General features: G+C 39.1%; 1 long non-coding RNA gene across 1 annotated transcript; it reads right to left on the reverse strand.

Annotated features, from left to right (window-relative positions):
* Positions 1–665: 665 nt before the first annotated feature.
* Positions 666–6,929, reverse strand: LOC147302357 (uncharacterized). Its single transcript, XR_015127187.1, has 3 exons — positions 6,898–6,929; positions 849–1,234; positions 666–766 (listed from the first exon to the last, which is right to left on the reverse strand). It is a non-coding gene; the product is annotated as an uncharacterized LOC147302357 (long non-coding RNA).
* Positions 6,930–26,953: the final 20,024 nt, after the last annotated feature.

Consider the following 26,953-nt stretch of genomic DNA (forward strand, 5'->3'; position numbering starts at 1 on the left):
ACAATTACACCTCACCTGTTTGGACTATGTTCTTGTATTTCATTTTTACTTGCTGCCAGGTACGTTTGGGGCCTGTTGGGTTGCACCTGCGCTCACATCACATCACAAAATAAAATGTATAAAATAACAAATAAAATAACATATGATAAAATAACGTGTTAAATGGGTGGAAATCCCTCGATCAATGTTTACATTACCACTCACGCATTGACTCTGTCGGCTATGTTTTGCCATGCATGCTCCCTTTCCTTTGCAGCTGCGGCTGTGTTGCTTTTTTTCTGCATGATGTGCATGCTGTCGGCATATGCTGCCATCAGAATTTCCGCCTCGAGCGCTGTGAAATACGTCGCCCGCGCCTTCTTTCCCTCCGTCTCCATGGTGACTCGCTTAATCTGTGCTCCGCTTATCAGGGCTTTATGTATCCTCGTCCGCGCGCTTCACTTGGGGTTAAAGCAACTCCGCCTTGATTGAACTAATTGTTATCAGCCTTTCTGGAACGGAATATTCCGAGTTGGACAGTTCGGGGTTACTCAACCGTGAGTGTCGTTTTTCACTCTGAGTTTTCCAAACCGGCTTCCTGAAACAGGGCCCTGGACCCAGAAGCAGAACACACACACCAGGGTAGGAGGGAATAAAGAAAGCAAATTTATTATAACTAAAGGTGTCCCGTGAGGGTAGCCGAAAAAACAACGTATGGAACCAGAAGAAACCGAGGGACTGGGGAGGTGAACTGCGCAGGGAACGCCGAGAGCGGGGCTGTGAGAAGCTGCAAGACAAAAAAAGAGAAACAGATTACTGGGGTGCGGAAAAAAGGCAGCATACGAGGGAAGGTGGAGTATACGTCTTACGGAGGTAGCCGGGCTGAGTGAACCAGAGGGGGGGGGCTCCAAAAGGGTCGAGACGGCGAGGCTGATAGTGCTTCCGAATCTCAGGCGGACAGGTGGACAGGCAGGTGGCTCGCAAAAACGCCGAGTTGTGATCTGAGTACACAGGGTAAAACAGAGTCAGTTCCAATGGACAATTTGTCATAAGGGGTTTTTTCCCGCAGGTGTACGTTACCGCTGAGAGGCGACTACGGACTGGCGTGGAGCAGCAGGTAGGGCAGGATTAAATAGTCCACTTGGTGATCGCCTGGGATGGGATGCAGGTGTGGGGTTAGCAGCCACGCCCGTGGGCGTGGGCATCCCAACAGCACCCCGGACGCCGGGCCGCGGACCATGACAGCTAATAATTTCTAAATACATAATTTAGGGCCAGCAAAGAAAATTTAAAATGAAATTTCATTGTGCAGATAGTTTATATTCTTTCATTATTTTTTTTCTATACCAGTTGTTCAATTTTCTGTCTTCCTGTCTGTCATGGCAAAACGTGGTCTTGGAGACACCTGCTGCTACTACAAAGACAGACTTGAGTATTTTGGTAACTCTTTATATCCGTCTCTAGGCTGATTTTGTAATGATTATAATTATTCATGCAGACTTCATTCAGATAGGCCACAAAATCAATCTCAGGAGTGATCATGGCAATTCGGCTGATCTTATTGTTGGTCTAGGTAAGCAAATAGCTTAAAAAAAAGCACATAGCTGAAAACACCTCAACACAAAGATTAATAGGTATGATAAAGTGCTTTTTCCATACAGTGTAGCTTTTGCTATTTCATTTGCTTTAACCTGTCCATAACTGATACATATCTGCAAGCCACTTTGCAATACACCTAAACCCCAGCTCCTTTATTTAATGATTTATTTGACTTACTGATTGTTAAATATACTGTCTCAAATCTCCACCCCATCCATTCCACATGTGTGCAATCAATAGCCAGTCTTAGAACAGGGCATACCTGCTAAATAGAAACAACTAAATGCAAAACTGTCAGTCATGTTTTGCATGTAGTGGTTCTGACTGAAATCAGTTTATATTTCAGTCAAATGTTGCTACTTTTAATTTCATAGCTATATATAATAGAACTATGATTCAGGTAAGAGGGTGAATGGGAATACTACTCTAGGACTAACCCCTACCTAAAAACAAGAAAAAAACTAAAATATAAAAAAGAGCCATAAGATTACCATAAACTTGTTTTATATTTTGTACAATCAAAAGGTTGTACAAAATATAATGTGCCTAAAATCTTGAGAATCTTGAGAATTTGAGATGAATTTACACTTAACAAAGTTATTAGTTCCATAGATTCGGTGCCAAGCTACTATGACCTCTTGTCTCAATTAATCTATCATAGTGGCTCACCTTTGACCCTTTTTATATTGTAAAACACAGTCAAAGGACCTTACTCTGGATAGATATTTAACCTTTCACATTGACACTTGCGCAGCCTGGCAAAAAGGGCATCTCTGCCCTCATCAGTTCAGTTGTTCAATGATCATTTGGCAGATGTATAATGTAAAATTTCTCACATATGCCCACCAGTAGATACAACATACATGGTGAAGCAGAATATATAATAAGGTGGCATCACCGAGAGAAGAATTTTTGGGGGGCTTTCTCACTTTTGTAACAAACCAGACCTTTCTCTTTGCAAAACTAGTATTAGCCAGGTTTGTAGCTTTATCTTCCACACACACATGCCCACACACACATACACACACACACAAGTGCTGTAGAAGTAATATTTTGTTTCTCAGTACTTAATCCTCCTCCTGTCTGATGATCTCTGGGATCTGCAGTATCCATTGCCTTGGTCTTGACAATCCCCCCTAGATTACTTATCTTACTTATCATCCATCTATATCCCTCTCTCACTCTATTTGCCAACATATCCCTCCTTTCCTCAGTTCACTTTCCTCTTATAAACCTTCCACCTCCCTCGCCCTTTCTCATGCAATATGTCTCAGCTAATTGTATTAATAGAAACCAATAGCTCAGACATTGTAGGGTTGTAAATGACTACAGTCTTCTCTCCTTTGTTTCAAAAATACAAACATGGGACAGAGGGAGAAAAGACAAAGGTAGAAAAAGAGAGTGAAAGGGAATCCAAAACGGGGGGGGGGGTTAAGCAAAGAGAAAGTAATTACAGCAAAGGAGAAGGAGAGAGACTACAGACCCCACTCAATAAATCAGAGCTGCAGAGCAACCTGTCAGTCTCCAGGCTCTTTTTATTGGTCACCAAGGATCAGCTAGTATTAGTCACTGGGGTCTCACTGTGTGTGATTGGATGGTCGAGTGGGCAACGAGTGTGTGCCGGTGCGCGAGCATGTGTGTGTGTTCACGTCTGGAAGGATTCCATCAATAACACATGGATTGGGGCCACAGGCGGAGACAAGGAGTCATGTTGAAGATGGTGGCAGGAGAAGAGCAGCCTTCCCCGTATGTGTGTCTGTGCTGCATATACATGTGTCAGTACTCAGACTGGGAGAAAGGGAGAGGGGGGGAGTGAGAAAGGGAGAGGGAGAGGTTTTCATGTTGGGTAATGAAAGCGCATACAGTGGGAGAGGGAGTGCAGGGGAAGCGAAATCCAGTACTCACTAATGATCATCATGAGCAGCAGCAGCCTGTGTGTGTATCTGTGTCAGCTGTATATGTGTCTGAGAAGAATCATAATTCAAGGCCCACTTTTGCCAACTCTAGCACCCAAAAGCATTAAGGTTATTATTGATGAGTGGAATTCTTGTGATTCTTGGACTGAGGCTCTGTTTGTATGTGTGGCAACAGTCAGGTAAAGAAGATAAACTTATGCCCCCCCATACCCCTAAGCTCCTATTATGGCTGTCCAAGGCAGCAACAGGGTCAAGCTGAAAGAAATAAAGAGGTAGAGGGAATCACAAGAGGGAAGAATTCAGTGAGCACCCTCAACAAAACCTAAAATACTGATTTTCTCTGTCTGTCACACACATGCACCTGGACACCTATGTTTGTGGGGACCAGTCACTGGTAAATGCATTCCCTGGCCCTTTATCTTGGCTATCGAATGGCTAACCTCATTCAGATTCAAATTAGTGCAAATACAATTGTGTTGTAATCCTAAAACAGGAATTTAAAATTTGTGGGGACAAGAATATTGATACCATACTGGCCCACTGGAATTGAGCCTAATATTACTTCTTGAAGTAAAGCTCAGAATGCCACATCAGCTGATGGATGAGTCAGTTCCCTTCTGTGTACAATACACCTCTGCTTGCACATAATTGCTAATTGCTGTTAATTCTACTATCCACTTTGCAACAACTTTTCTCCCTGTTATTTTCTTTGCAAATCCATTTCAACCAATTTACAGTAATTAGGCCAGATTTACTAAATGGGGCAAAATAGCATCTAAACACAATCCCCAAGTAGTCCACATAGGTGTGGCTAGTTTTAAGTGTAATGCAAAAAACTTGTCCTGTTTTCTAAATCCAGCAGATTAATTTCGATATCAAGATAATAAGACATCATTTCTTCGCCATTAAATATTGTTGCCATTAGCTGTACATTGCATGTCGTAAATGTTTGTTTGCATATTTCTCCTCCCTATATTTTGCACCTTGAGAAAGGAAATCCCAGATATACACATGCAATAGGGTCAGTTGCAAAAGTCTCCAAGTTCCAACCTCTTATTCGCATGAGCTCTCTTTGTAAATAACAAAAGGCTTTATACCAAAATCTATACATTGGTAAATCTGACTGTTAATCTGTCAGATATTGCTGCTCCTCTTCCCGCTTTTATTGTATGCACATGGAAGATGCTGGCGAGGTGTCACAACAGAGCCGTTACACCAAATATAGATTGCTGATGGAATGATGATTCTTTTTTGACTAAAGTGTTCTTAGCAAAAATATAAGATGCTCTCTGTCTCTCTCTCTCTTTCTGTTGACAATACTCAAAGACATCATGCATTTTGGGGTCAAATTGAAAGAAAGGCACATGAGAGGTCAAATCTGATATTATATTTAAATGCTAGCTATAATGTGATACTTAGAATCCCTAGATGCCAGTAAAATACATTTTATGAAAGTTTGACCTTATTTGACTTTGAAGGAAAGGTCAGAGGTCAAGTGATGCAATTGTTTAAAGAGAGAGAAAAAAAGGTAACAATAGGAAGTTTTAATCCCTTGTGTCTTTTTCTTTCTCAGGCGGTCGAGTGAAATGGCATCAAACACAGAGTTTAACTATAAAAGTGCAGTTAAAAGGGCTTACTGAGTGTATCACAGACTACATAACTTTCTGCACCGACTCCATTGTTCCAGCTCAGACTATTCATTGTTACCCAAATAACAAGCCGTGGGTGACTAAGGACATCAAAGCCCTCTTCAACAACAAGAAGAGGGCTTTCAGAGGGGGCAACAAAGAGGATGTGAGGAAGATCCAGGTGTTACTAAAGGACAAGATCAGAGAGGCTAAGGACAATTACAGGAGGAAGCTGGAGTGGAAACTCCAGCAGAACAGCATGAGAGAGGTGTGGAGGGGCATGAAGACCATCACTGGATTCAGGCCAACCAACAGCAGGGGAGCTGAGGGAGGTGAGAATAGAGCCAATGAGTTGAATCTGTTTTTCAATAGATTCGACACCACAGTGTCTGCTCCTACCCCCACAACCTCACCTGTAGTCAGCCTGGAATCCAGAGCCACACCACTGTGCCAGCCTCTCTCTTCACATGTTGCCTCCTGTGAGATTCCTGACACCCCTCCCCCACCCATCACCTTCACTCAATACCAGGTTGAGATGCAAATGAGGAGACTTCACTCAGGCAAGTCTGCTGGACCAGACGGAGTGAGTCCCCTTGTCCTCAAGACCTGTGCCCCCCAGCTGTGTGGAGTCTTTCATAAACTGTTTATGCTGAGTCTGAGTCTGCAGAGGGTCCCGGTGATGTGGAAGACATCATGCCATCATGAAGACCAAGGAACTGATCGTGGACTTCAGGAAGACCAGGAAACACTTGACCCCTGTTTCAATTCAGGGGGTCAGTGTTGACATTGTGGAGGACTATAAATACCTTGGAGTACACATTGACAATAAACTGGACTGGGCTAAAAACACCACAGCACTTTACAGGAAGGGCCAGAGTCGTCTCTATTTTTTGAGGCGACTGAGGTCCTTCAACATCTGCCAGAAAACGCTGAGGATTTTCTATGAGTCTGTTGTGGCCAGTGCGATCCTCTATGCTGTTGCATGCTGGGGGAGCAGGCTGAGGGTTGCAGATGCCAACAGACTTCATAAACTAATCCGTAAGGCCAGCAATGTTGTGGGGATGGAACTGGACTCCCTCAAGGTGGTGTCGGAGAGGCGGATGCTGTCCAAGATAAAGACAATGTTGGATAACACCTCCCACCCACTCCATGACATGCTGGTCAGTCACAGGAGCACGTTCAGTGAGAGACTGAGATTACCGAAAAGCACCACTGAACGACACAGGAAATCATTCCTGCCTGTGGCCATCTCCCTGTACAACGCATCCACTTAACACACTGGTTACTGCTACAACTACACATGTTTCTTTTCCAACTATTTATTTATGAGTGACTTATGTATGTATGTATGTATATATATATGTATATATTGTACTATTCTTAGTTAGTGTATTGTCTGTCTTGTCTTAATGTTGGTTTAAAATGGAGCACTGTAACAAAAAATAATTTCCCCCAGGGATCAATAAAGTATTCTGATTCTGATTCTGATTCTGAAAAGGTAGATAACAATAGTAGGGAACTGAAATGTAATCACTGATAGCTTGGATGAGAGAAAGCTTCTAAATTACAGTGGAGTAAGACCAAAGAGTGAAAGTGAAAAGCAATTCAAAATCCCAGAAAGCAGCCAATTTTTTTAAGCTAAAAATATATATATCAGCGTTTACTGTGTTTTTAGCCCTTGTTCTGTCGTTATTGTGCGTCCCTTTGCCCAACTTGACAGACAGCTAACGGTTTCAATGAACATTGGAGGCGGAAGTAAGTTTAAGGCTTTTTACTTCGTCAGTAGTTCAATGATTGACATCCTTTTCTTCCCGTAAAACTAAAAACAAACACAAAGTAAATGTCACAAGATGTCTTTTCCTCTTTACACACACTTCTAGGATATGAACTATACTGTTATATAGTATGTGTAATCAACAGCGACTCAGTATTGATCACAATACAACTTAGCGAGTTTAGCTTCCTCAGAGATAAACATAGCAGATGAAATAACTGGTTTCTAAACAAATCTATGTAATAGAAATGCACCAAATAAACTTGTAAACATGTTGTACATTAATACTCACAAGCAATAACTCTCGAAGGCAGAAACGTTTTAAAGAGCAACAACATATCCTGCAGGCTAACAAGCGACCAGCTTCCTGTTTCCTCTACCCACAGGAACACAGAAAAACCCCACCAAAATAAAAGCAGGTGAGAATTCCCATTATGACCAGCTGAGGGTGCTGAAGAGAAAGAACCTATGCATGTCATAACAGCCCTCTTTTGGGAAATATGTAGTGCGATTGTTGAGGTTCTTTGCTCAACTTCTGGTAGGATCAAAGTAAAGTTTAAGTAACAGAGATGCCTTGAGTCACTGCCAGAGTCGCAGTGATTCTCTTCTTTGGAACTAATGGGCTCGCTCTGTGCAAAGTCACAATCTGGTGTGAAATCTGCCCATTTGACCAAGGAGTCACACTTAAAATTAATAATTAAAATGTAGAGTTTTAAAAAGTAGAGGCATATGAGCTTTCTTGTTGACCTAAACGAACAGAAAGAATGATAAATAAACGCATTGTAATTGGTATATCTAAATATGTTTAATATTAGTATGGTCATATTTACATAATTTCAGTACAGATAATCATTGAATTCTGTAATGCAAATTAATATCATAGGGAGAAAATTTGGTAAGCTAGCCAACTGGTATACTGATCAAATATAAATCTATAGAAAAATGCTCTCTTACCTCTTATTCCTGATGAGGTTTTTTTTTGGGGGGGGGTCATACCGAAACATCTCAATTTTGTAAATTTTGGTCATATTATGTTTCAGTAAGGAAGGGGAGCCAATGAACATACTGTTTCCCGGTCCACTCCACGCCTTTCTTGTCATAACCGATTTCAACACATCAAAGAGGCAATGGGAAAAACATCTTGAGGCTTTAAAATCGGACTTTACAAACCAGTGGTGATATCACGGTAGTTATGGCCATCTTTTAAACTGTCTATGGCAATTATGTTAGCAATAGAGCTAACAATACATATACAAAAGAGTTCAACAGTGAGAATTCACAATCTTCTTCATATTATAGAAAGAAAGTATACTTTATTGATCTCCGTGGGGATTCCTCTCTGCATTTAACCCATTCTCTCAGTGAAGCAGTGGGCAGCCATTGGGCGCCCGGGAAGCAGTGTGTAGGGACGGTACCTTGCTCAGGAGTACCTCAGGGTAGCCGTTCAGTGGATTCAAACCATCGACTTTCCGATCATGATTGGGGCCACCACTCTACCTACTGAGCTATCCCTGCCCCCTATTCTATGAATGCTGCCTATCTTGATTGGGATTAGGGTGATGGTCTGTCTGTCACATTGCGATTTTATTTGCAATGTGATGGAAAAGAACTACTCTACCCGCAATCTTTTGAAACAGCAACATAACTCACCAATGGGGGTCACTTTAAATATATCAGGTTGCTCAGTGAGAGTGGAACTTGAGAAAGTGTGAGGATGGTAATTGCAGTCAGAAATGAAGCACAGTACTATATAACAAGCCTATACTTTGCTACATATTCACATAACACAAAAGATGTTATTATACATTACTGCAAGACTTAATTGGATTAAATTAGAGAAGGCTAAAAGTGGAATCAGGGATTTGCAGTGCATTATGTGATGAATAAAAATATTTTTATTTTTTGGTCCTTTATTTTTATTGTCATGATTCACCACATAGCTGGTTGGCTTGGTACAAGGGTAACAACTTTTTGTATTGTATTGATTTTCTGAAACATTGGCGGAAAAAAGTGAAAGTTACCCTTATACTCTGTTAGCCAGCTTGGCATAACTTAGCTAGGTTCTTCATCATATCAGGTCAATAAAGTAATCTGAAGATAGCTATACAAAGATGGCTCAATTTGATCCCAAGCAATTCCTCGATTCACACATCAGAGTAATGCAAAGAGCATTTATGTGCATATAGCATATTTAACAGACTCTACACTACATATACTGTACATACACACTACAGTATACATTGGGATAATGTGAAATAAAGTTTGGCTAGCTGAATATAACGCATTGAAGCTCCCTTGAATAATGACTTTGGTGCTACAGGTCCTTTAATATTACAGAAAAATGAACTATATTTAATTATGAAGATGCCATTTATGGACAGTGTTTAAAAGTCTTCTGAGGTTTGTGTTAATTGTCTTTAGTGTATCCTTATTTTAATTTAAAAAAGTGCTCAATCTGTTGACCCTAATCATTTTTATCAGTTGTTATTATATTAGAATTGTTTGTTTGCAGTGCTTTAGATTTGGATTAAGTGAAATTTGACCTTTGTGATGTACAGTAAGTATCGTGGTTATTATAGTGATTATAGTGAGCAGACATAATGCAAACTCCAAAAGCTTAAGTTTTGTTTATGCCTCTTAGCCTGATATATGACGACTTTGTGGATTAGGACACAATGAAAATAAGATATATGTGTACAGACACACATAGGGCCTCTCTACTGTGAGACAGATACTGCTTAATGCCACACAAAGGCATCTTTTTTGGCACTTCCTATGAGGTGACACCGTGCCAGAGTCTCATCCTAGTTGCACACGGAGTTCGGCAGTAGTGCAAAGCCATTATCACCTTCAGGCAGGGGGAATAGAGCAGAGGATTACTCCTGCAACAGTCAAATATTGCTTGACTCTGAGCCATTATCCCAAAGCCCCCTTATTCACTTCTCAGCCTTGCATTCATCACTTCCAGATCCTTGAGCAGCTCTGCTGCCTTTCAGTCCACACACACAGTATGTGTGGATGCTACATGCTGGCAACCACTTTTTCCTGCTGTGTGTATGTATGTACAATTTGTGTATCATCTTGCCCAGTGCATATCTGCTGAACAAAGGGAATTACACGTATTTGTATTCTAATTGAATTTGTGTTTTTGAATATTATTTGGACATGGATTTGGCCAGAAATATTATTACACTAATACATACATCCATACATATGCAATAATACTAAGTGCAATAATCCTTTCTGTCATCGTTGTATTTTTACTCAGTTGTATATAGCATTTGTATTTGTATTCTATTTTTATCTTATTGTATATTTATTTTATTTTATTCTACTGTATATAGTATTTTATTTTATTCTATTCTGTACAGTTGTGTACTGTATTTATTCTTATTGTATCCTAATTTTTGCCTCATAACTTTTGCACTGTCCACTTCCTGCTGTGACAAAACAAATTTCCCACGTGTGGGACTAATAAAGGTTATCTTATCTTATCTTATCTTATTTCAGCAAATTCCCACTGTGTCAAAAACTGCTGCTATGGTGAAGCAGCTTGTGTCTCACAGATACCCAAAATGTGTTCTTTAATGCTGATGCCATGACACCCCTAGTTTATGATACACAGCCAGCAGCCAGACTGTAATGTCCTAGTTTGGGCAGGATATGACATTCTTTCAATACCCTGCTCACAGCAGTCCTCCAAGAGCATTAAAATCCAACACCAAGAGGGTCCAGTGTAAGTATTTCTATGTAATCATCTGGGAGTGTGACTGGACTTACCGAAACTTTAACAGGTGCATCATGTCACCTATACCATTCAACACGTGCGTGTGTGCGTGCGTGCGTGCGTGCGTGTGTGTGTGTGTGTGTGTGTGTGTGTGTCTGTCTGTCTGTCTGTCTGTCTGTCTGTCTGTCTGACACAGCGGCAGCTTAGACAGAAAAGTGGTATTTAATATCCACGGGGACAAGCTCATTGATTACAAAACCACAGCTGGTAAGGATTAATAAATACATAAATGTTGCGTCCTGATGTCATCAGAATCATGTATAATCAATCAAACAATCAAAAATGATTATGTATAATCTTATTAGTAACAATGTATTACATCAGACAAGAAATTATTCATTAAGTATTTCATTTATATTTCACAAACTAGTGACAAACTGGCAGACTCACCAAACTTTATCCATTTGTTAATATGACCAACTATTTACTAAATTTACAATTAATTGTTATTAACCATGGTTAATATAGAGATTTACTCACAAAGCTAGACAACAGGATATCAACCGCCTCTTCCTCCCTGACATATTTATGACTTACTACACTGCACTTCTTCCTTCCCAACTGCAAACCTTGATAGCAATTTAACCAAACAATGACATCAGTGCCTTGCTTTTACAGGACACAACATTCAAGTCACATCACCTGTGTGTTCCAGTCATTGGTTCGAACTAACTCAGACTGATTGCAACACGTTGGCACTTTCTCTGAGTTTATAAATTAGCGGGCAAACATTTGTCAGCCTTTGCCAATCTGTCTCTAAGTAAATGAATTCGGTCTGAGATGGACTGAGAGTGTATGGAAACACGTTGCCCACCAGTCAACGTGTGCAACTGCCTTGCAATCAAAAATGTTGTAAAAGGTGTTGAATTCTCAGATTCTTTGCAACCAGTCTCCAACAGCAAATAAAAGAACAAGTAAAAATGAATGCTACACCTGCAAGCCACTGATTGTTCCTATGTAAAAAGTACTTCTTCTTGTCCTTTTTCTACTCTAGTGTGTCTAAGCCATTTAATGTAAAATACGGTATATTGTTAGGACAAGAAATGAATTCACTACTTAGAGAAAGATAATTAGGTAATAAAGACAAATTAGCAGAGCAATTAAGAATGGTGCACATGTAAGTGTGTTTGAGGAGCAGTGAGTGGGAGGCTGCTCCTTCCTGTTCAGTGTTGGATACGTACAGTAGTGCCCTCGATATTTTTGCACTTGGAGACAAAAAGAAAAGAAATCATACAGCATAATACAATAAAAGAGTGCCCTTTTAAAAACGAGTATACTCGAACATGGGCTATTATAACCCAGAATTTAGTGTAAAAGAAAAAAAAAAAACAATCATCACCTTCCTGACACTGCAAACACACATCAAACATTTTCCTTTAAACTACTTGCAAAAGAAAAGAGAAGTGTCCGGTATCACAGATCTCTCAGCTATTAGATCAAAGTTGTTCACAAGACCCAGCAGCTATAAAAAAAGAATAGTCATGATAGTCATGACCAATAGCTGTTCTTGTTCTCATGCTAACATGACACAAAAAACAGTTTTACATATATAAATGTGTAATGAAAATAATATGTTACACTGAAGTGTTCTCTATGAAGTTGTTGAACAGCACCCCCAGAAAGGCCACTGTTAGGGGAACACTCTTGACAAGTCTTCAGCATCCAACTGACAAACTAGCTGGCAGACCAGAGACATGAGAGACTTTTTGTTTACCGTAATCCAGCATTATATTGACTCAGGGAAAGATACTGGGCTCTGCTAGATAAAAACGCCTTTGTAAAGCTATTTTGCATTTGGAAACAATAACGAGATTAGCGCGTCAGTCCAAGCTCCAGTGTCGGCCTGGCTGGTCACCAGTGCACAGTTTGCTCAGTTACCATCTTTTGTTGGAGGAAATTTGGTCAACATTAGTATGGAGCAACACAAACTCACACATAAGTTTTTTCTCTGTGACACAATTTGTTTTTCTTTATAGTTTTCACAATTGTAATTCAGTTCAACAGGTTCAAGGACATTTTTAATAGCATAGATTAAATCAACAACAGTTTCTGTAATTCCCAGTTCATTTAGGAATTTACATTTAAACATGTATTTTTTTAATGTCTGGATCTCTTGTTCTTCTTGGGCAATATTTGCTTGTTTATTTACTCATCCCAAAGAAAGACTCCTTTATTGTTTCTCGCTGTAATGGAAAATGGAGTGCACAGTAATGAATACACATTATTAAATGCTCAAGAGATGCTGAATGCACAGCTCCCACACATTTTAATGGGCCCTTGTCAACAAGCTGCTGCCTGTTCTGTACTTTCGTACACAGCTTGAGTATATAGGAGATGTTGCCAGGTTGGAGGGGTCTCCAAGGGAAGACATACACCTATTATTCATTGTATGTTTGCACATAATAAAATGTTCTTTTTTTATAATGACTTTCATGGTGACAAACCTCTCATAGAGCTTTTCCTGAGATGAGGTTTGCACTTTGAACCCCTAATGGACAACCATCCTCCTGGTTGTCTCAAGGAAGTGATGCAAATGTATTAAGGTCATGTTCATGACTATAAGCAGCTTAACAATGCAATAACAATAAAGCCATACAAAAGAAATCAATCTTTCCTAACCCAGCCCAGACGACCTTGGCTCTTAGATGGTGACCTACTAGTCACAATGTATTACACACACGAACGTGCATCAATAATAATAATAATAATAATAATAATAATAATAATAATAATAATAATAATACATTTCCAATGCACAGGAATACCATGTAGCAACTTCCAGTTTGAGGAGGAATGAAAACCTTCCAGAGGAATTATATGGGCCTCAAATAAGAATGACAATGTTTCTTTGTTTTTTACCCAAAATACTCTATAGGTTGTTTTTTCTCCTTTAAAATAGATTTAGTCATTAAATTAGACATTAAACTGTTTTGTTTTTTTAGACAATAAAAGCATGTAGTTAGGTTTAAGCACTAAAACTACATAATTTTGTTCAAAAAGGACAAAGATGAAAGTTTGGAAAAAATAGATCCCTCCATAATAGGGCCTGCCTATTGTTTCTGATTTGTAAGACTTCAAAATAGATAAAAGTCCTGTATATGTTAAAATGTAAATATCCGCCCTTGGTTATGATATATCCTGCAAATCAAATGTAACAATATAATCCAGTGCTTTTGTCCAAGCCCTTTTTGGGTCTGTTTGTGGAGGAGTCTGACTTTATCAGACTACCCTGCATGCTGAAAATGAAGCTAAAGAGGTTCCAAGTATGATAAAATGAGAATGTATATAAAGGATGGCCTTAGCCATCACAACCCATTTGTTACTGAAGTCCTGTTGTGAAGCCTACATGCTTGCCATTTTTGCAGTGGTGTTCTGAAACCAGGCGTCTTTTTATAATCCACTTCTTTAATACTGGAAAACTTTTTAACCCTACTGGCTATTGAGAAATGCAAGTTTAAGGCACTTCTGTATACAGCTGAGCAAAGTAGATGATTTTTGGGGATTATTTTCAGCTTTGTATCAACACATCCATTGGTATAGTGAGGATTCATGGCAGGAGTATGTTATACTGGTTTGTTGGATTAAACAATTATTATTAATATTATTATCATTAATATTACTGATCTATCAATGGCCATAGCAGTGAGTCTGCTTGTTTAGCATTCACCACTTTAGTCCAGACTGAAAGCAACAATTAGATGGCTTGTCATTAAATATTGATTCATTTTGACCACACAATACAGCTTGCTTACTTTGGTGATACCAATTGACTTTGTGGGTCTGAGTGAAATGTATGTCCCAGTTAAGAGGATTAGGAGGTAATAACTTTGGTTGCCTACTACTTTTCACTTAGTGCTATCATTAGGTCAACATCTCGATTTATCTCGTACTTTGATTTAAATGGTAAATGGACTAGTATTTATATCACACTTTTCAAGACTCTAGCCAATCTTGCATTTCAAGCCCCATTCATGCATTCATGTCGATATTTATCCTGTCATGGAGGCATCGGGCCAGCTTGTGCTTTGGTAGCTTTCCCAGGGAGACCTATTGGACTGCAAGTTGGGATCAAACTGCACCCACCAGTTAACTACAGCTACCCTTTACTATAGTCTAGTGCTAATTATGGAAATGTTAGCATGTTAGCATTGTGCAAGCATTGTTTTTTGTAACATGTTAATCTTAATGGACACCACTGGAATTCATTGACACCAAAGAATAAGGTATATCAGCCTACGCAAACAATGACTGCTAATAGGATCATTTTATTGCTGGTTTTATTAACAAGAGAAATATGGCTGACATTTTCTCTCAACTGACTTTTTGGCTTTTTCCATTCATTTTGGCACACTGTGTAATATTTGGCTTGTTAATATTTCTCCGTTCCATGTCATGCTGTAAACCGCTGCTTCTTCATATTAATAAATAAATAAAATATAAATAAATCAGCAACCCTCCTGTGAGGAAACCTCTCTCCACAAAAAAGGATTATACCCTGTAGCCTTGATGGTGAACCAGTGGGATAAATGATTAACTCAGCAGAGACCACTGCAACTACAGTGATGGTTTGGGAGTGCAACACAATTTTCCATCTCCTTCTGGGAGTTTTATGAACAGGATTTCTTGTTAAAGTAAACAAGAATCAACTTGTACCCTGAAAAATATTATCTGTCTAGGACAGAAGTGCTTATTCATGTAGTTAACTGGATAATGATATTCACTTTAATGACTGCTTTTAGAGCAAAAGTTAATACATAAATAAGGGATTTGACATTTCACCAATATAATTTACCTGGCCAAAAACTTCTGCAATTAAAAAACAAAATTAAGACTTTAACATATATTATATAACCTACATGAATATGTCTTTCAATATTTAACCAATATTTAACACATGACTGTGTAATGAACGTTCTGTTGTTTGGTACAGATCACCTAATTGTGCAGCTTATAAGGCAAAAAAAAGTGCTTCCCTGGCAAAGTGAGTTTTCTTCAAAACAAAGCAGTGTTAGTATAAGAGTTATTTCTCACCTTTGAGGCTTAGACCATACAAGGACAAGAGATTAAAGAGTGAGACAGTTTACATTTGGAGCATTTGGTAAATCAAAAACTTGCAGCCAGAAGATGAAAGTTGCTTTTCCTTTTGGCGCTTTGTTTTATTTTATTATCCGGATTTTGATGCACTTACTTTCAGTTTTCAGTGCCTACATCTAACCAGCAACTGCACATGAAAGTAAAAAGATTGCATTTTGGGCTAGAATACGCCACTTCACAACTTTCAAGTTGCAAGCTGAAAAACTGTGCTTTCCCAGTGAGTTTAAATGTAGCATCAAGGGGTTCTTTACAAGCATACATATGTAACAAGTTAGGGATGACAGACGAGTCTCAAGCTTTGATATGTTCATGCTGGACACCACAGGGATGCACCTGAGAAAACAGACAAAAAATTATATTCTTTTGATGAATAAAAATCTCCAACTTCAAATCTGTCTTTTGTGGCTCCCAGCATGTGGTTTGCCTTTTGATGACAAAACAAAAACAGCAAACAATGAATCAAAAATTTAGATTCAGCAACCAAATGCAACATGCCAAATGCCAAATGGCAAAAGCAAGAACAGTGATATCAATAGCAAATTTTGAGATTTGATACATTTAGCACATTTGGAGTGTATAATACTGTGTAGTATAGTATATAATTTTTATTGTTGAGGCAACCACTGAATACATGACTAATGCATTTTAATGTAAAGAGTTACCTTGTTTGATAAATTTGAAAAAAAAAAAATTTGAAATGTACAACTTATATTTACAGTTCAAGGTATGAAAATTATTCTCTAAACAAGTTTGTGGTTTTCATACTAAAAAATCTAACTTTTTTCTGTTTGGATTTTAGTTCCATTGTGTTAATACAGTATGTCAAAATAAAATAATAATTGTAATGTCAAACATGTGAGGTTGTGCTGAAAAGAATGACACCAAGCTAAGCAAGGTAAAAAGTTTTTAAAGATGAAACATAAAGGTAAACTCAAAAGTTGTCCAAACTTGCCAATTACAACCTTGACTCACCATGGTAAGCACATGAAATACCATTAAAAGTTGATAGGCCGACATTTGAATGAGGCATCACCACCACAGAGGACCAGTGATCAGCTCGAGGTTATCTAGAGTCACCAAAGCGGCGCCCCTGAGGTTACACCCCGCAAGGGTTTTTGGTCTGATAAGTGCACACATACCCAGAGGATTATTAGCTCTAGAATTGCCACAGTTATCCAAGTAGTGGATGAGCGATCATAGGAACCATAAGTGATTTAATGAGCCATTCGCAGTTTCACTGCACTGGCCACATGTACTTAGACCTGCATGCTTAATCCAGGCAGCCCCTTGGGCAGCAGCCCCCCAGCCTTGACTGAACTGTTCTGGCAGGACTTTAAGAGAGCTGTGCATGAAGAAATACCTGCAAATGTCAATTAACTGAAAAAATGTTGTAAACAGGAGTGGACAAAAATTCCTCTGCAAGTTGTGAGTGAATTACAGGGAGTGCAGAATTATTAGGCAAGTTGTATTTTTGAGGAATAATGTTATTATTGAACAACAACCATGTTCTCAATGAACCCAAAAAACTCATTAATATCAAAGCTGAATGTTTTTGGAAGTAGTTTTTAGTTTGTTTTTAGTTTTAACTATTTTAGGAGGATATCTGTGTGTGCAGTTGACTATTACTGTGCATAATTATCAGGCAACTTAACAAAAAACAAATATATACCCATTTCAATTATTTATTTTTACCAGTGAAACCAATATAACATCTCCACATTCACAAATATACATTTCTGACATTCAAAAACAAAACAAAAACAAATCAGCGACCAATATAGCCACCTTTCTTTGCAAGGACACTCAAAAGCCTGCCATCCATGGATTCTGTCAGTGTTTTGATCTGTTCACCATCAACATTGCGTGCAGCAGCAACCACAGCCTCCCAGACACTGTTCAGAGAGGTGTACTGTTTTCCCTCCTTGTAAATCTCACATTTGATGATGGACCACAGGTTCTCAATGGGGTTCAGATCAGGTGAACAAGGAGGCCATGTCATTAGTTTTTATTCTTTTATACCCTTTCTTGCCAGCCACGCTGTGGAGTACTTGGACGTGTGTGATGGAGCATTGTCCTGCATGAAAATCATGTTTTTCTTGAAGGATGCAGACTTCTTCCTGTACCACTGCTTGAAGAAGGTGTCTTCCAGAAACTGGCAGTAGGACTGGGAGTTGAGCTTGACTCCATCCTCAACCCGAAAAGGCCCCACAAGCTCATCTTTGATGATACCAGCCCAAACCAGTACTCCACCTCCACCTTGCTGGCGTCTGAGTCGGACTGGAGCTCTCTGCCCTTTACCAATCCAGCCACGGGCCCATCCATCTGGCCCATCAAGACTCACTCTCATTTCATCAGTCCATAAAACCTTAGAAAAACCAGTCTTGAGATATTTCTTGGCCCAGTCTTGACGTTTCAGCTTGTGTGTCTTGTTCAGTGGTGGTCGTCTTTCAGCCTTTCTTACCTTGGCCATGTCTCTGAGTATTGCACACCTTGTGCTTTTGGGCACTCCAGTGATGTTGCAGCTCTGAAATATGGCCAAACTGGTGGCAAGTGGCATCTTGGCAGCTGCACGCTTGACTTTTCTCAGTACATGGGCAGTTATTTTGCGCCTTGGTTTTTCCACATGCTTCTTGCGACCCTGTTGACTATTTTGAATGAAACGCTTGATTTTCCGATGATCACGCTTCAGAAGCTTTGCAATTTTGAGACTGCTGCATCCCTCTGCAAGATATCTCACTATTTTTGACTTTTCTGAGCCTGTCAAGTCCTTCTTTTGATCCATTTTGCCAAAGGAAAGGACGTTGCCTAATAATTATGCACACCTGATATAGGGTGTTGATGTCATTAGACCACACCCCTTCTCATTACAGAGATGCACATCACCTAATATGCTTAATTGGTAGTAGGCTTTCGAGCCTATACAGCTTGGAGTAAGACAACATGCATGAAGAGGATGATGTGGACAAAATACTCATTTGCCTAATAATTCTGCACTGCCTGTATAAAGCCATATGGAAAACAAGGACATTAAGATACTGTTGCTAAAGGTCCTCCTTCATATTCCTGAATTGTGTGTACTATACGTAGTCCTTTTCACAACTGTATTTATTATAGGTGATAGAATAGTAAAACAAGTAAAGTTAAGGATTTTTTTGTGTTTGATTCAAAATGCAACATATTGTAGTGACGGTACTGTGGATGAAGAAATTACCTTCTTTGCCTCCAAATCTATGCATTTCCCTCTGCTGAATGTCAGTGCAAAAAGTGGATAATGTAGCAGGAAGCTCCTTGCACTTAGACCTGACATTGAGCCATCGTGTTTAAGACTGTATATTTGCATTTCTTCTCCATAGCCTTCATTGTGATTAAAGGCTCTCCTGTAAGTGTCATCCTTCAAAAAATGGATGAAACAAAGACAGCAGGAGGGAAAGAGAGATCAAGCTTGACAGAGACAAATAGAGAGATAAAGCGAAGGAGGCTGATGGACTGAGAGGAGAGGAGGAGTACAGCGAGAAGAGTGAACACTATCAGTCAGTGAAATATACCTCATGGCGTCGGCACCAAAGGAAAACATCACTGCTCTGGGGTGTCATGCTGAGATGGACGATCAGGACACTTCCTCTGTGTGAAATCCTCTGTGTGTGTGTGTGTGAGAGAGAGAGAGAGAGAGAGAGAGAGAATATGTGTTCAACAAAAGAGAGAATGAATTCCTGCTTGATACATAACAGGCACAAAAGTAATGTCTCACTGTGAAATCACTGCAAGCTGCCAACTGTGTGCACTCCCCTGTACACAAACACACACAGAAAGTCAAGCAATCACCACCATCACAATGGTAGAGTGGTACGGTAGGTTAAAAAAATGGGCATATATAAATACACTCAACCCAGAGCAGTACTTGTGGTGCACACCTTATGGTTGAAGGTATTGTGGGTATTTCTAGCAATGGAAAATGCACATGGAATGTTTTGATTTTGTTTGCTTATTTTATGTCCTGTTATGCAAGTTAATATTGCTGTGTCTGTGTCAGGTTGGCTTGGTATGTATATGTGTTTTTTGGAAACAATATGTCAGGAAAAGCTTGGAGCTACTGCCAAGAACCGAGCAAAGCTTTTCTGTTGAGCTCAGTCTTTGCGATTCACTTTGTAACACAGATTTTATACACCAAAAGCTTTGAAATGTAAGCAATTTAAAAAATATATATATATCATTTGAAGATGGTGTTTTCCAGTTCATGTCTGGGCTACAGAGTTTTAGGAATTCATACCTCAAGACAATGTGTAAACTATTGGAATTTTGTAGAAATAAATAAGAGAAGATCAACACAACAAGCGGAAGTGGAAAACTACAGTTCGATTCCTTCCTAATTTGGTACATGATCATCAATAATCAGGTCAATCCCAACTCATTTAATAATATTTTTGGCTTTAAATGAACTATCTATATTGACCTGGAATTACATTTTTGACAATATTCTAACTTTCCACTTAGATTTTACCAAACTGATTTTCACTTGCTACCTGTTTTATACTCCTAAATATGACAACTTTTACCAACTTATGCCAAAAAACCAACACACAGACATTCCCATACACATGTTGGTCACTCGTAGTTATGCCTGCTTCCAGAGACATTAGCCAACTGCATCCTCAATGTGGCAGTTTAAAAGATAGATGCACACAGGCTACGGTAGAAGGTTTGTGTCACAATGCTGAATGAAGAGAGATTACTTTCACTTGTATATATTTTAACTGATTTCTCTATAGAAAAGCTGCTTTCCTTGCTAGCTCTGACATCTAAGGCTAATCTTGTATGTCAAAATGTCCACTTTTAAAACAGGAAACATGTTTACCACCCTCTGAAAGGATAGTGGAGTACTTTATTTACTAATTTATTTTTAATGGTATCGATTGTGAATAATTCTAAAACAGGTCCTCATATCCCGTAGCTGTCAGCTAACCTAAAAGACAATTATTAGCAAGCCGTTTGACCCTGTTTGTAGTGTACTTCTGAGCCTTTTTAATGCAAGAATAAAATGACTCAAATGCAGGGCCCCAGAGGTGAAAGCAAGTTTAAAGATTTTATTTGGAATTATTATTAAATATGGAATTCAAACACGGGAGTGTGTAGACGGCGTATAACTCAGGTAAGTTTGTTTTTCTTTTCAGAAACTGGACACCATTTTACTGAAAGACTTCTAATGAGGACAGACAGATTAGTACCCAACTTGATTTTCCAGCATTGCTTTGTCTATTAGCTGAGTTCTTACTTTTATTTCTATTTGTAGTTTCTGGTAAGGAAGGAAGTCTATGTTATCTGGAGGTCGAGAGTGGTAGAGAGTGAGCAGGCACATTAGCTTCAGGTGAGTGAAAGATTTCTGCATTTGCAAGAGATAACTTGCTTGGGATGGCCAGGTGAGTGTATCTTTTCAGGTGGCCACAGCTCTGCGTAGTTCTTGCAAGGGTTTTTTTGTTTTGTTTTTTTTGTTTCCAGGATCCATCCAGGATTCAAACTGAGGGGATAGTTGTCCTGATTATCACCACATAGGCAACAATGATCTGGCAGAGAATGAATGTCCAGCAGGTTCTTAAATCCAACGAGGCAATGAGTAAATAAGGAACTGGTTTGATAGGTAAAGCTGAGCATCAGGCGTCACCCATACGTGGGTGACTCTGAGAATCAGAGTGCTATGTTTGTTCTTTGTGATAGACTACACCCTTACTTTACTTCCTGGCATTAGTAGATAATTTCAATTTCCACTCTTTGATCTAAATATGATCAAGGACAAAAACAGGTAGGCGATGTCAGTGTTGCTAAAAATGATTTCTCAAAAGAGGTCTTGGCAAACTAAAGGGTGACATGGCAAGAATGATGTCACCTTTTAGTTTGTGGTGCTAATGTGTGCTTACCACATTTTAGCATTTAGTTGATATAAGACTGTGCCTGATCAAAACCTTACAGATCCATCAAGACGGTGGATGAAGACTGTTTCCTTTATCCCAGATCCTCTGAAGCTGGACTCTTTTTAATTTTTCTTCTTTTTCATTTTCCAGAGAAATGCAATTTGGTCAAACAGGTAAACACAGCACAAATACAAAGGATCCCAGCTGAAAGGGAATTATATAAGATACAACTATTTTACCTCTGTGTTTTGTACACCATCAACAGCTGGCTTTTGTAAACTAAAAATGACAGCACTTTGGCATCAAAACATATTTCTTTCTGTTTTTTTCTTAGTGAGATGTTTGCTCTATTATACAATAAATGGCAGTTGATTTATGAAAATTGGGCCTCCATTGATTTTTTTTTTAATAACAGAGGAGAAAAAAAGTATAAGTAAAGAAATCTTGTGTTTACATGTTATTTGGCTGAACAATGATCTCTGTTAATAAGCAGCATTACAAAGACAGAGAAAATATGGAGTTAAATTCAAGAATCCTGTCAACTTTAATATCACCCTCTTGAAAAGAGAGTAAGAGCATGCTTTCCATGTATGTTAAAATCTGTATTAAAAAGATTAATGCAAGATCGTTTCTGATTTTCTGATAGCAGAAAGAAGAATTTTCTAGAGGGAAATGTGAGGGCTGAGCAAAGAGAGAAGTCGGAGATTTAACTGATCATGTAGCTGTGACTAGCATGAAAAACAGTGCCTGTGCCGCTGGGATAACCAAACCAACAGTTGGACCAGACAGCAATGATGGCCGTGTGATGTGAGATCATAGAGAGAAAGAGATGGATTAGAGTGATGCAGCACTAATTAGATTAACACTTCAACAGGAAGCCTGTCCAGACAGAAGAGGTGAAGAGGTTGTGCAATAGCATGAGGATTGTAAATATAAAATAATGAGGGGACTCCTGGGTTAGATGCATCAATCTTATGTCTAAAAAGACAGAAATATGCATTATCGTCTTCATGTGACATTTATAAAGTCATGCATCCACATGGTCCGGGGTAATAAATCTTAATCAAGCCTGACTTTACTTCCATTCCTATAGATGACCATAAATAAATGTAGACTCACTCCTTCCCCTGTTAATAAATGAAACATATGACCTCTGTCTGCACCACCAATCTTTACACCTGTCAATTATAAGAAAAGGAAGACGCATTGATTCTGTCACACTGGGGAGGGTTTTTTTTTTTTTATCACAGCATAGTCACAGGTTATAGCACCTGTCTTTATCATCATGTGTGCCTATTCAGTAGTAATTGTTCATTCATAATAATCAAAATACAACATTCTCATTGAGTTCGCTATCAACCATTCATAAACAACAAAAACAAATATATAATTTATCCTATACTATGTTGTTTGCAAGACATCTTTAAAATACAACTTTTAAGTCAACCATCAGAAAACCAGATGTCTAACCAGGCTGGAAGAATTATAAAGGAAATAAAAGCACCCAGCTAATGTCTTGTCTGGGTTGTGACCACCTGGTAACCACTGGTTGCTAAGGAGAAATTAGTATTTGTGAGTGGTTGCTGTGAAATAATTGCTAAAGCCCCTGGCATGCAGGCCTAGAGATGAGTCCACATATACCTACTGGCTGGTGAAGTGTTGCTGGCAGTAGTTGGTTGCAAGAAGGCATTTGTTGCAACACTGAAAATCTCATTATAATTGCTTTAGTTTCTAGCAAGTCGCCGATGTCACCGGTAGTTTGTATGGAAGATGTCGACTTGTCTCCAAGCGTTGACTAACTTGCGTTGAAGAGCGTGACGCAAAGTAAGAACAGAGTGTAGAATGTTTTCTGTTTATCCTTTGCGTGGCAGTTTCACTACAACTTAGTTGTTAGCTAGCAAGTGCACCTTCCATGCAAATGGGAAACTGCAGCAATCTGCTGGCAACCAATCCAATCATAAGGATGTTTCTGGTGCGGTACCCTCTGTGGCACCAATTTCACCCAGCAACAACCAGCAACCTCCATTAACCACTCACCAACTGGTCGAAAAACAAAATTTCCACAGCAATAAAAAATTGTGACGGGGTTACTGATCAGTCACTAGCCCTGTGTGACTGAGGCCTAAAGCAGAAATGTCAAACTTATTGTATAAACACATCACAACCCTTTTTGACCTTAAGTGGACCAGACTAGTGAACCTCCCTTTTCTGTTAGTGTACAGTTTAACCACACATTGAATCCATCAGATATCTTCATATTAGAAAAAAAAAAGTAAATTTTCAAAAGTAAGTCAGTTTTTCAACATGATAAAAAAAGGTGATAGGCGTGCCATTCTGTAATAATAAAGAAACGTTTTGACTCTTTTTTTCTTTTAAAATCGACCATGATGAATAAAATAAATAAAAAATAAAAGAAACAGTTATCGATCTACAAGCTCGTAGCATGCGTGATAATCTGGTATTTTCTGGTATTCCAGAAGCCGCTGGAGAGGACGCGGAGACCACGGTAAAAAGCTTCATCAAAACCCACCTGAAGCTGCCGGAGGACACTGTGAAGAACATCGTCTTCGATCGGGTACATCGCCTCGGCCCCATTCGGGCTACGGCCGGGAGACCACGTCCTATCGTGGCCAAATTCGGCCACTTCAAACAAAAGCAACATGTAAAAAGCCGCGGCAGGGAATTAAAAGGAACGGACTTCAGCGTGAACGACCAGTTCCCCAAAGAGATCTTGGAACGACGCAGGGTCCTCTTCCCAATCCGACGCAGCTTCATCCAGAAGGGCTCCCGCGCTGTCATCGCTGTGGACCGGCTGTACGTGGACGGACAGCTCCACCGCGACCCCAACATCACTCCGTGGCTGTATTAACCTCACACCAGATAAGAATCAGCTACACCATTTCCCTATCCACTCACACTAACTTGCATTAACATCTGTTTAACTTACCAGTATCAAATCGCATCTTAAAGTGTGATTTCATAGCAGAATTAACACCGTCACTCTCCGTCAGTGATTTAATTGGAATGTTTACGTTTTGTTTCTGGTTTTTTTTTTTTCCTCCTCTTTTCCCCCTCTTGGTTTTATGCTGCTCACCCCTGTCCTTGGTTTCTTTCTTTATTCCTTTCACTGCCTCGATCACCTGCTTCGACACTCATCCACAAACATCCTTTATTTCGACACATACGCACCATGCGCTCAACGGCAGCACATTTACATCAGTCAGACAGCGCACACAGTCATATAAGATACACACACACTTAAGCCAAGCCTACTCATATTAGTAACTATGCATACACAAAGTCAGACTCAGGGAGCATCTCGCCACACATTTTTTCTCTCTCTCCTTCTCTTTATTTATGAACAAGTGACGTATTCTCTCCACCTGTCTAAGCGACGCACACAGCATACATCCCTAGTTATACACAAACATCTATGGGTACACTGAGGTTCATTACATGGAATATAAATGGAGCTGGCTCCAGAGAAAAGAGGTTAAAAATATTTAACCAACTCAAAAAACTACAGGCAGATGTTGTCCTATTACAAGAGACCCACAGACCTCTTAGAGGTTCGAATGAACTTAAAACACCTGAGTTTCCTAATGTGTTCTCAGCTTGTTATAATTCTAGACAAAGGGGAGCAGCAATTTTAATACATAAAAATATTAATTTCACAGTACTCGATACAGTTATAGATCCAGAGGGCAGATTCTTAATCATTAAACTATCTATACGTGATAAAAAGCTATGTATTGCAAGTGTATATGGTCCAAATGTTGATGATCCCTCATTCTTTCACGGTTTTTTCAGTGCACTCTCTGAACACTTAGATGGCACACTTGTTCTTGGAGGTGACCTCAACCTTGGACTAAATGAAGACATGGATAGGCTCAATACAGCGGGAACTCAGCGTAATTGGCAGTCCACAAATATAATCAAACAATATATGAGCGACTTTGGTCTTTGCGATGCATGGCGCTCCCTTCACCCCACCAGTAAGGAATATACTTTTTTCTCATATGTCCATCACTCCTACTCTCGTCTGGATTATTTTTTGGTCAGCAGCTCACTGCTGAACGACATTTCAGACACTGAGATTCACCCTATAGCTGTCAGCGATCATGGTCCTGTATCTTTAACACTAATGCACAAGAATAATACTACGCCAAGAAAAAACTGGAGATTTAATATATCACTACTTAAAGATGAAGACTTTATTAAATATTTTAAAAAAGAGTGGACTTCATATTTGAACTATAATGACACTCCCGAAACATCAGCTTCTGTTCTATGGGAAGCAGGGAAAGCTGTGATGAGAGGTAAAATAATTTCTTTCTCATCACATAAAAAGAAAAAAGAAAACAAAAATATTCAGGAATTATAAAAAAACATCAAATCACTAGAAGAAGCCTACGCGTCCCACCAAGATCAGGAAACATTGAACAAAATGCGCAAAACAAAACTAGAATTAAATGAGATAATTGATAAAAAAACAAAATTCTTAGTACAAAGACTACGCCTACAAAATTATGAACATGGTAATAAATCCGGTCAATTTCTAGCAAACCAGCTAAAAATAAATAAAGAAAAAACAACTATATGTGCTGTTCAAGATTCATCTGGGAACACATTATATGAACCGATACAAATAAACAACATTTTCAGGGATTTCTATAAAACGTTGTATTCCCCACAAATAAACCCATCTAAAAAAGAAATTGATCAGTTTTTGGACAACATAACTCTTCCAAAATTATTGGACACTCAAGCAATGGCACTGGATTCACCACTGACACCAGGTGAACTCCAGGAAGCCCTGATAAGTATGCACAATAATAAGGCTCCAGGTCCAGATGGCTTTCCTGCAGAATTCTACAAAGAATTCTGGTCGATTCTAGCACCAGTTTTCTACAGAACGTTGTTGGAAATTAAAGAAAAGGGCAGACTTCCATCAAATATGAATTCTGCAAACATTAATCTCCTGCTAAAACCAGGCAAAGACCCTGTATATCCCTCAAGCTATCGTCCAATATCCCTTATAAATGTAGACCTTAAAATAATCTGCAAAGCTCTCTCAAAGAGACTGGAGAAAATAACCCCCCTCTTAATTCATCCTGACCAAACTGGTTTCATAAAAGGTAGGCACTCATCAACAAATACACGTAGATTACTTAATTTGATAGACTACTCATACAGTAAAAACCTAGAAACTACAATATTCTCTTTAGACGCAGAAAAAGCATTTGACAGAGTTAACTGGAAATTTCTATTTG

The sequence above is a fragment of the Aulonocara sp. 'chitande type north' Nkhata Bay genome, linkage group LG23, assembly GCF_057382095.1.
Source record: "Aulonocara sp. 'chitande type north' Nkhata Bay isolate Kocher_YH1m ecotype deep benthic linkage group LG23, A_spYH_male_GT1.1, whole genome shotgun sequence".
Lineage (NCBI taxonomy): Eukaryota > Metazoa > Chordata > Actinopteri > Cichliformes > Cichlidae > Aulonocara > Aulonocara sp. 'chitande type north' Nkhata Bay.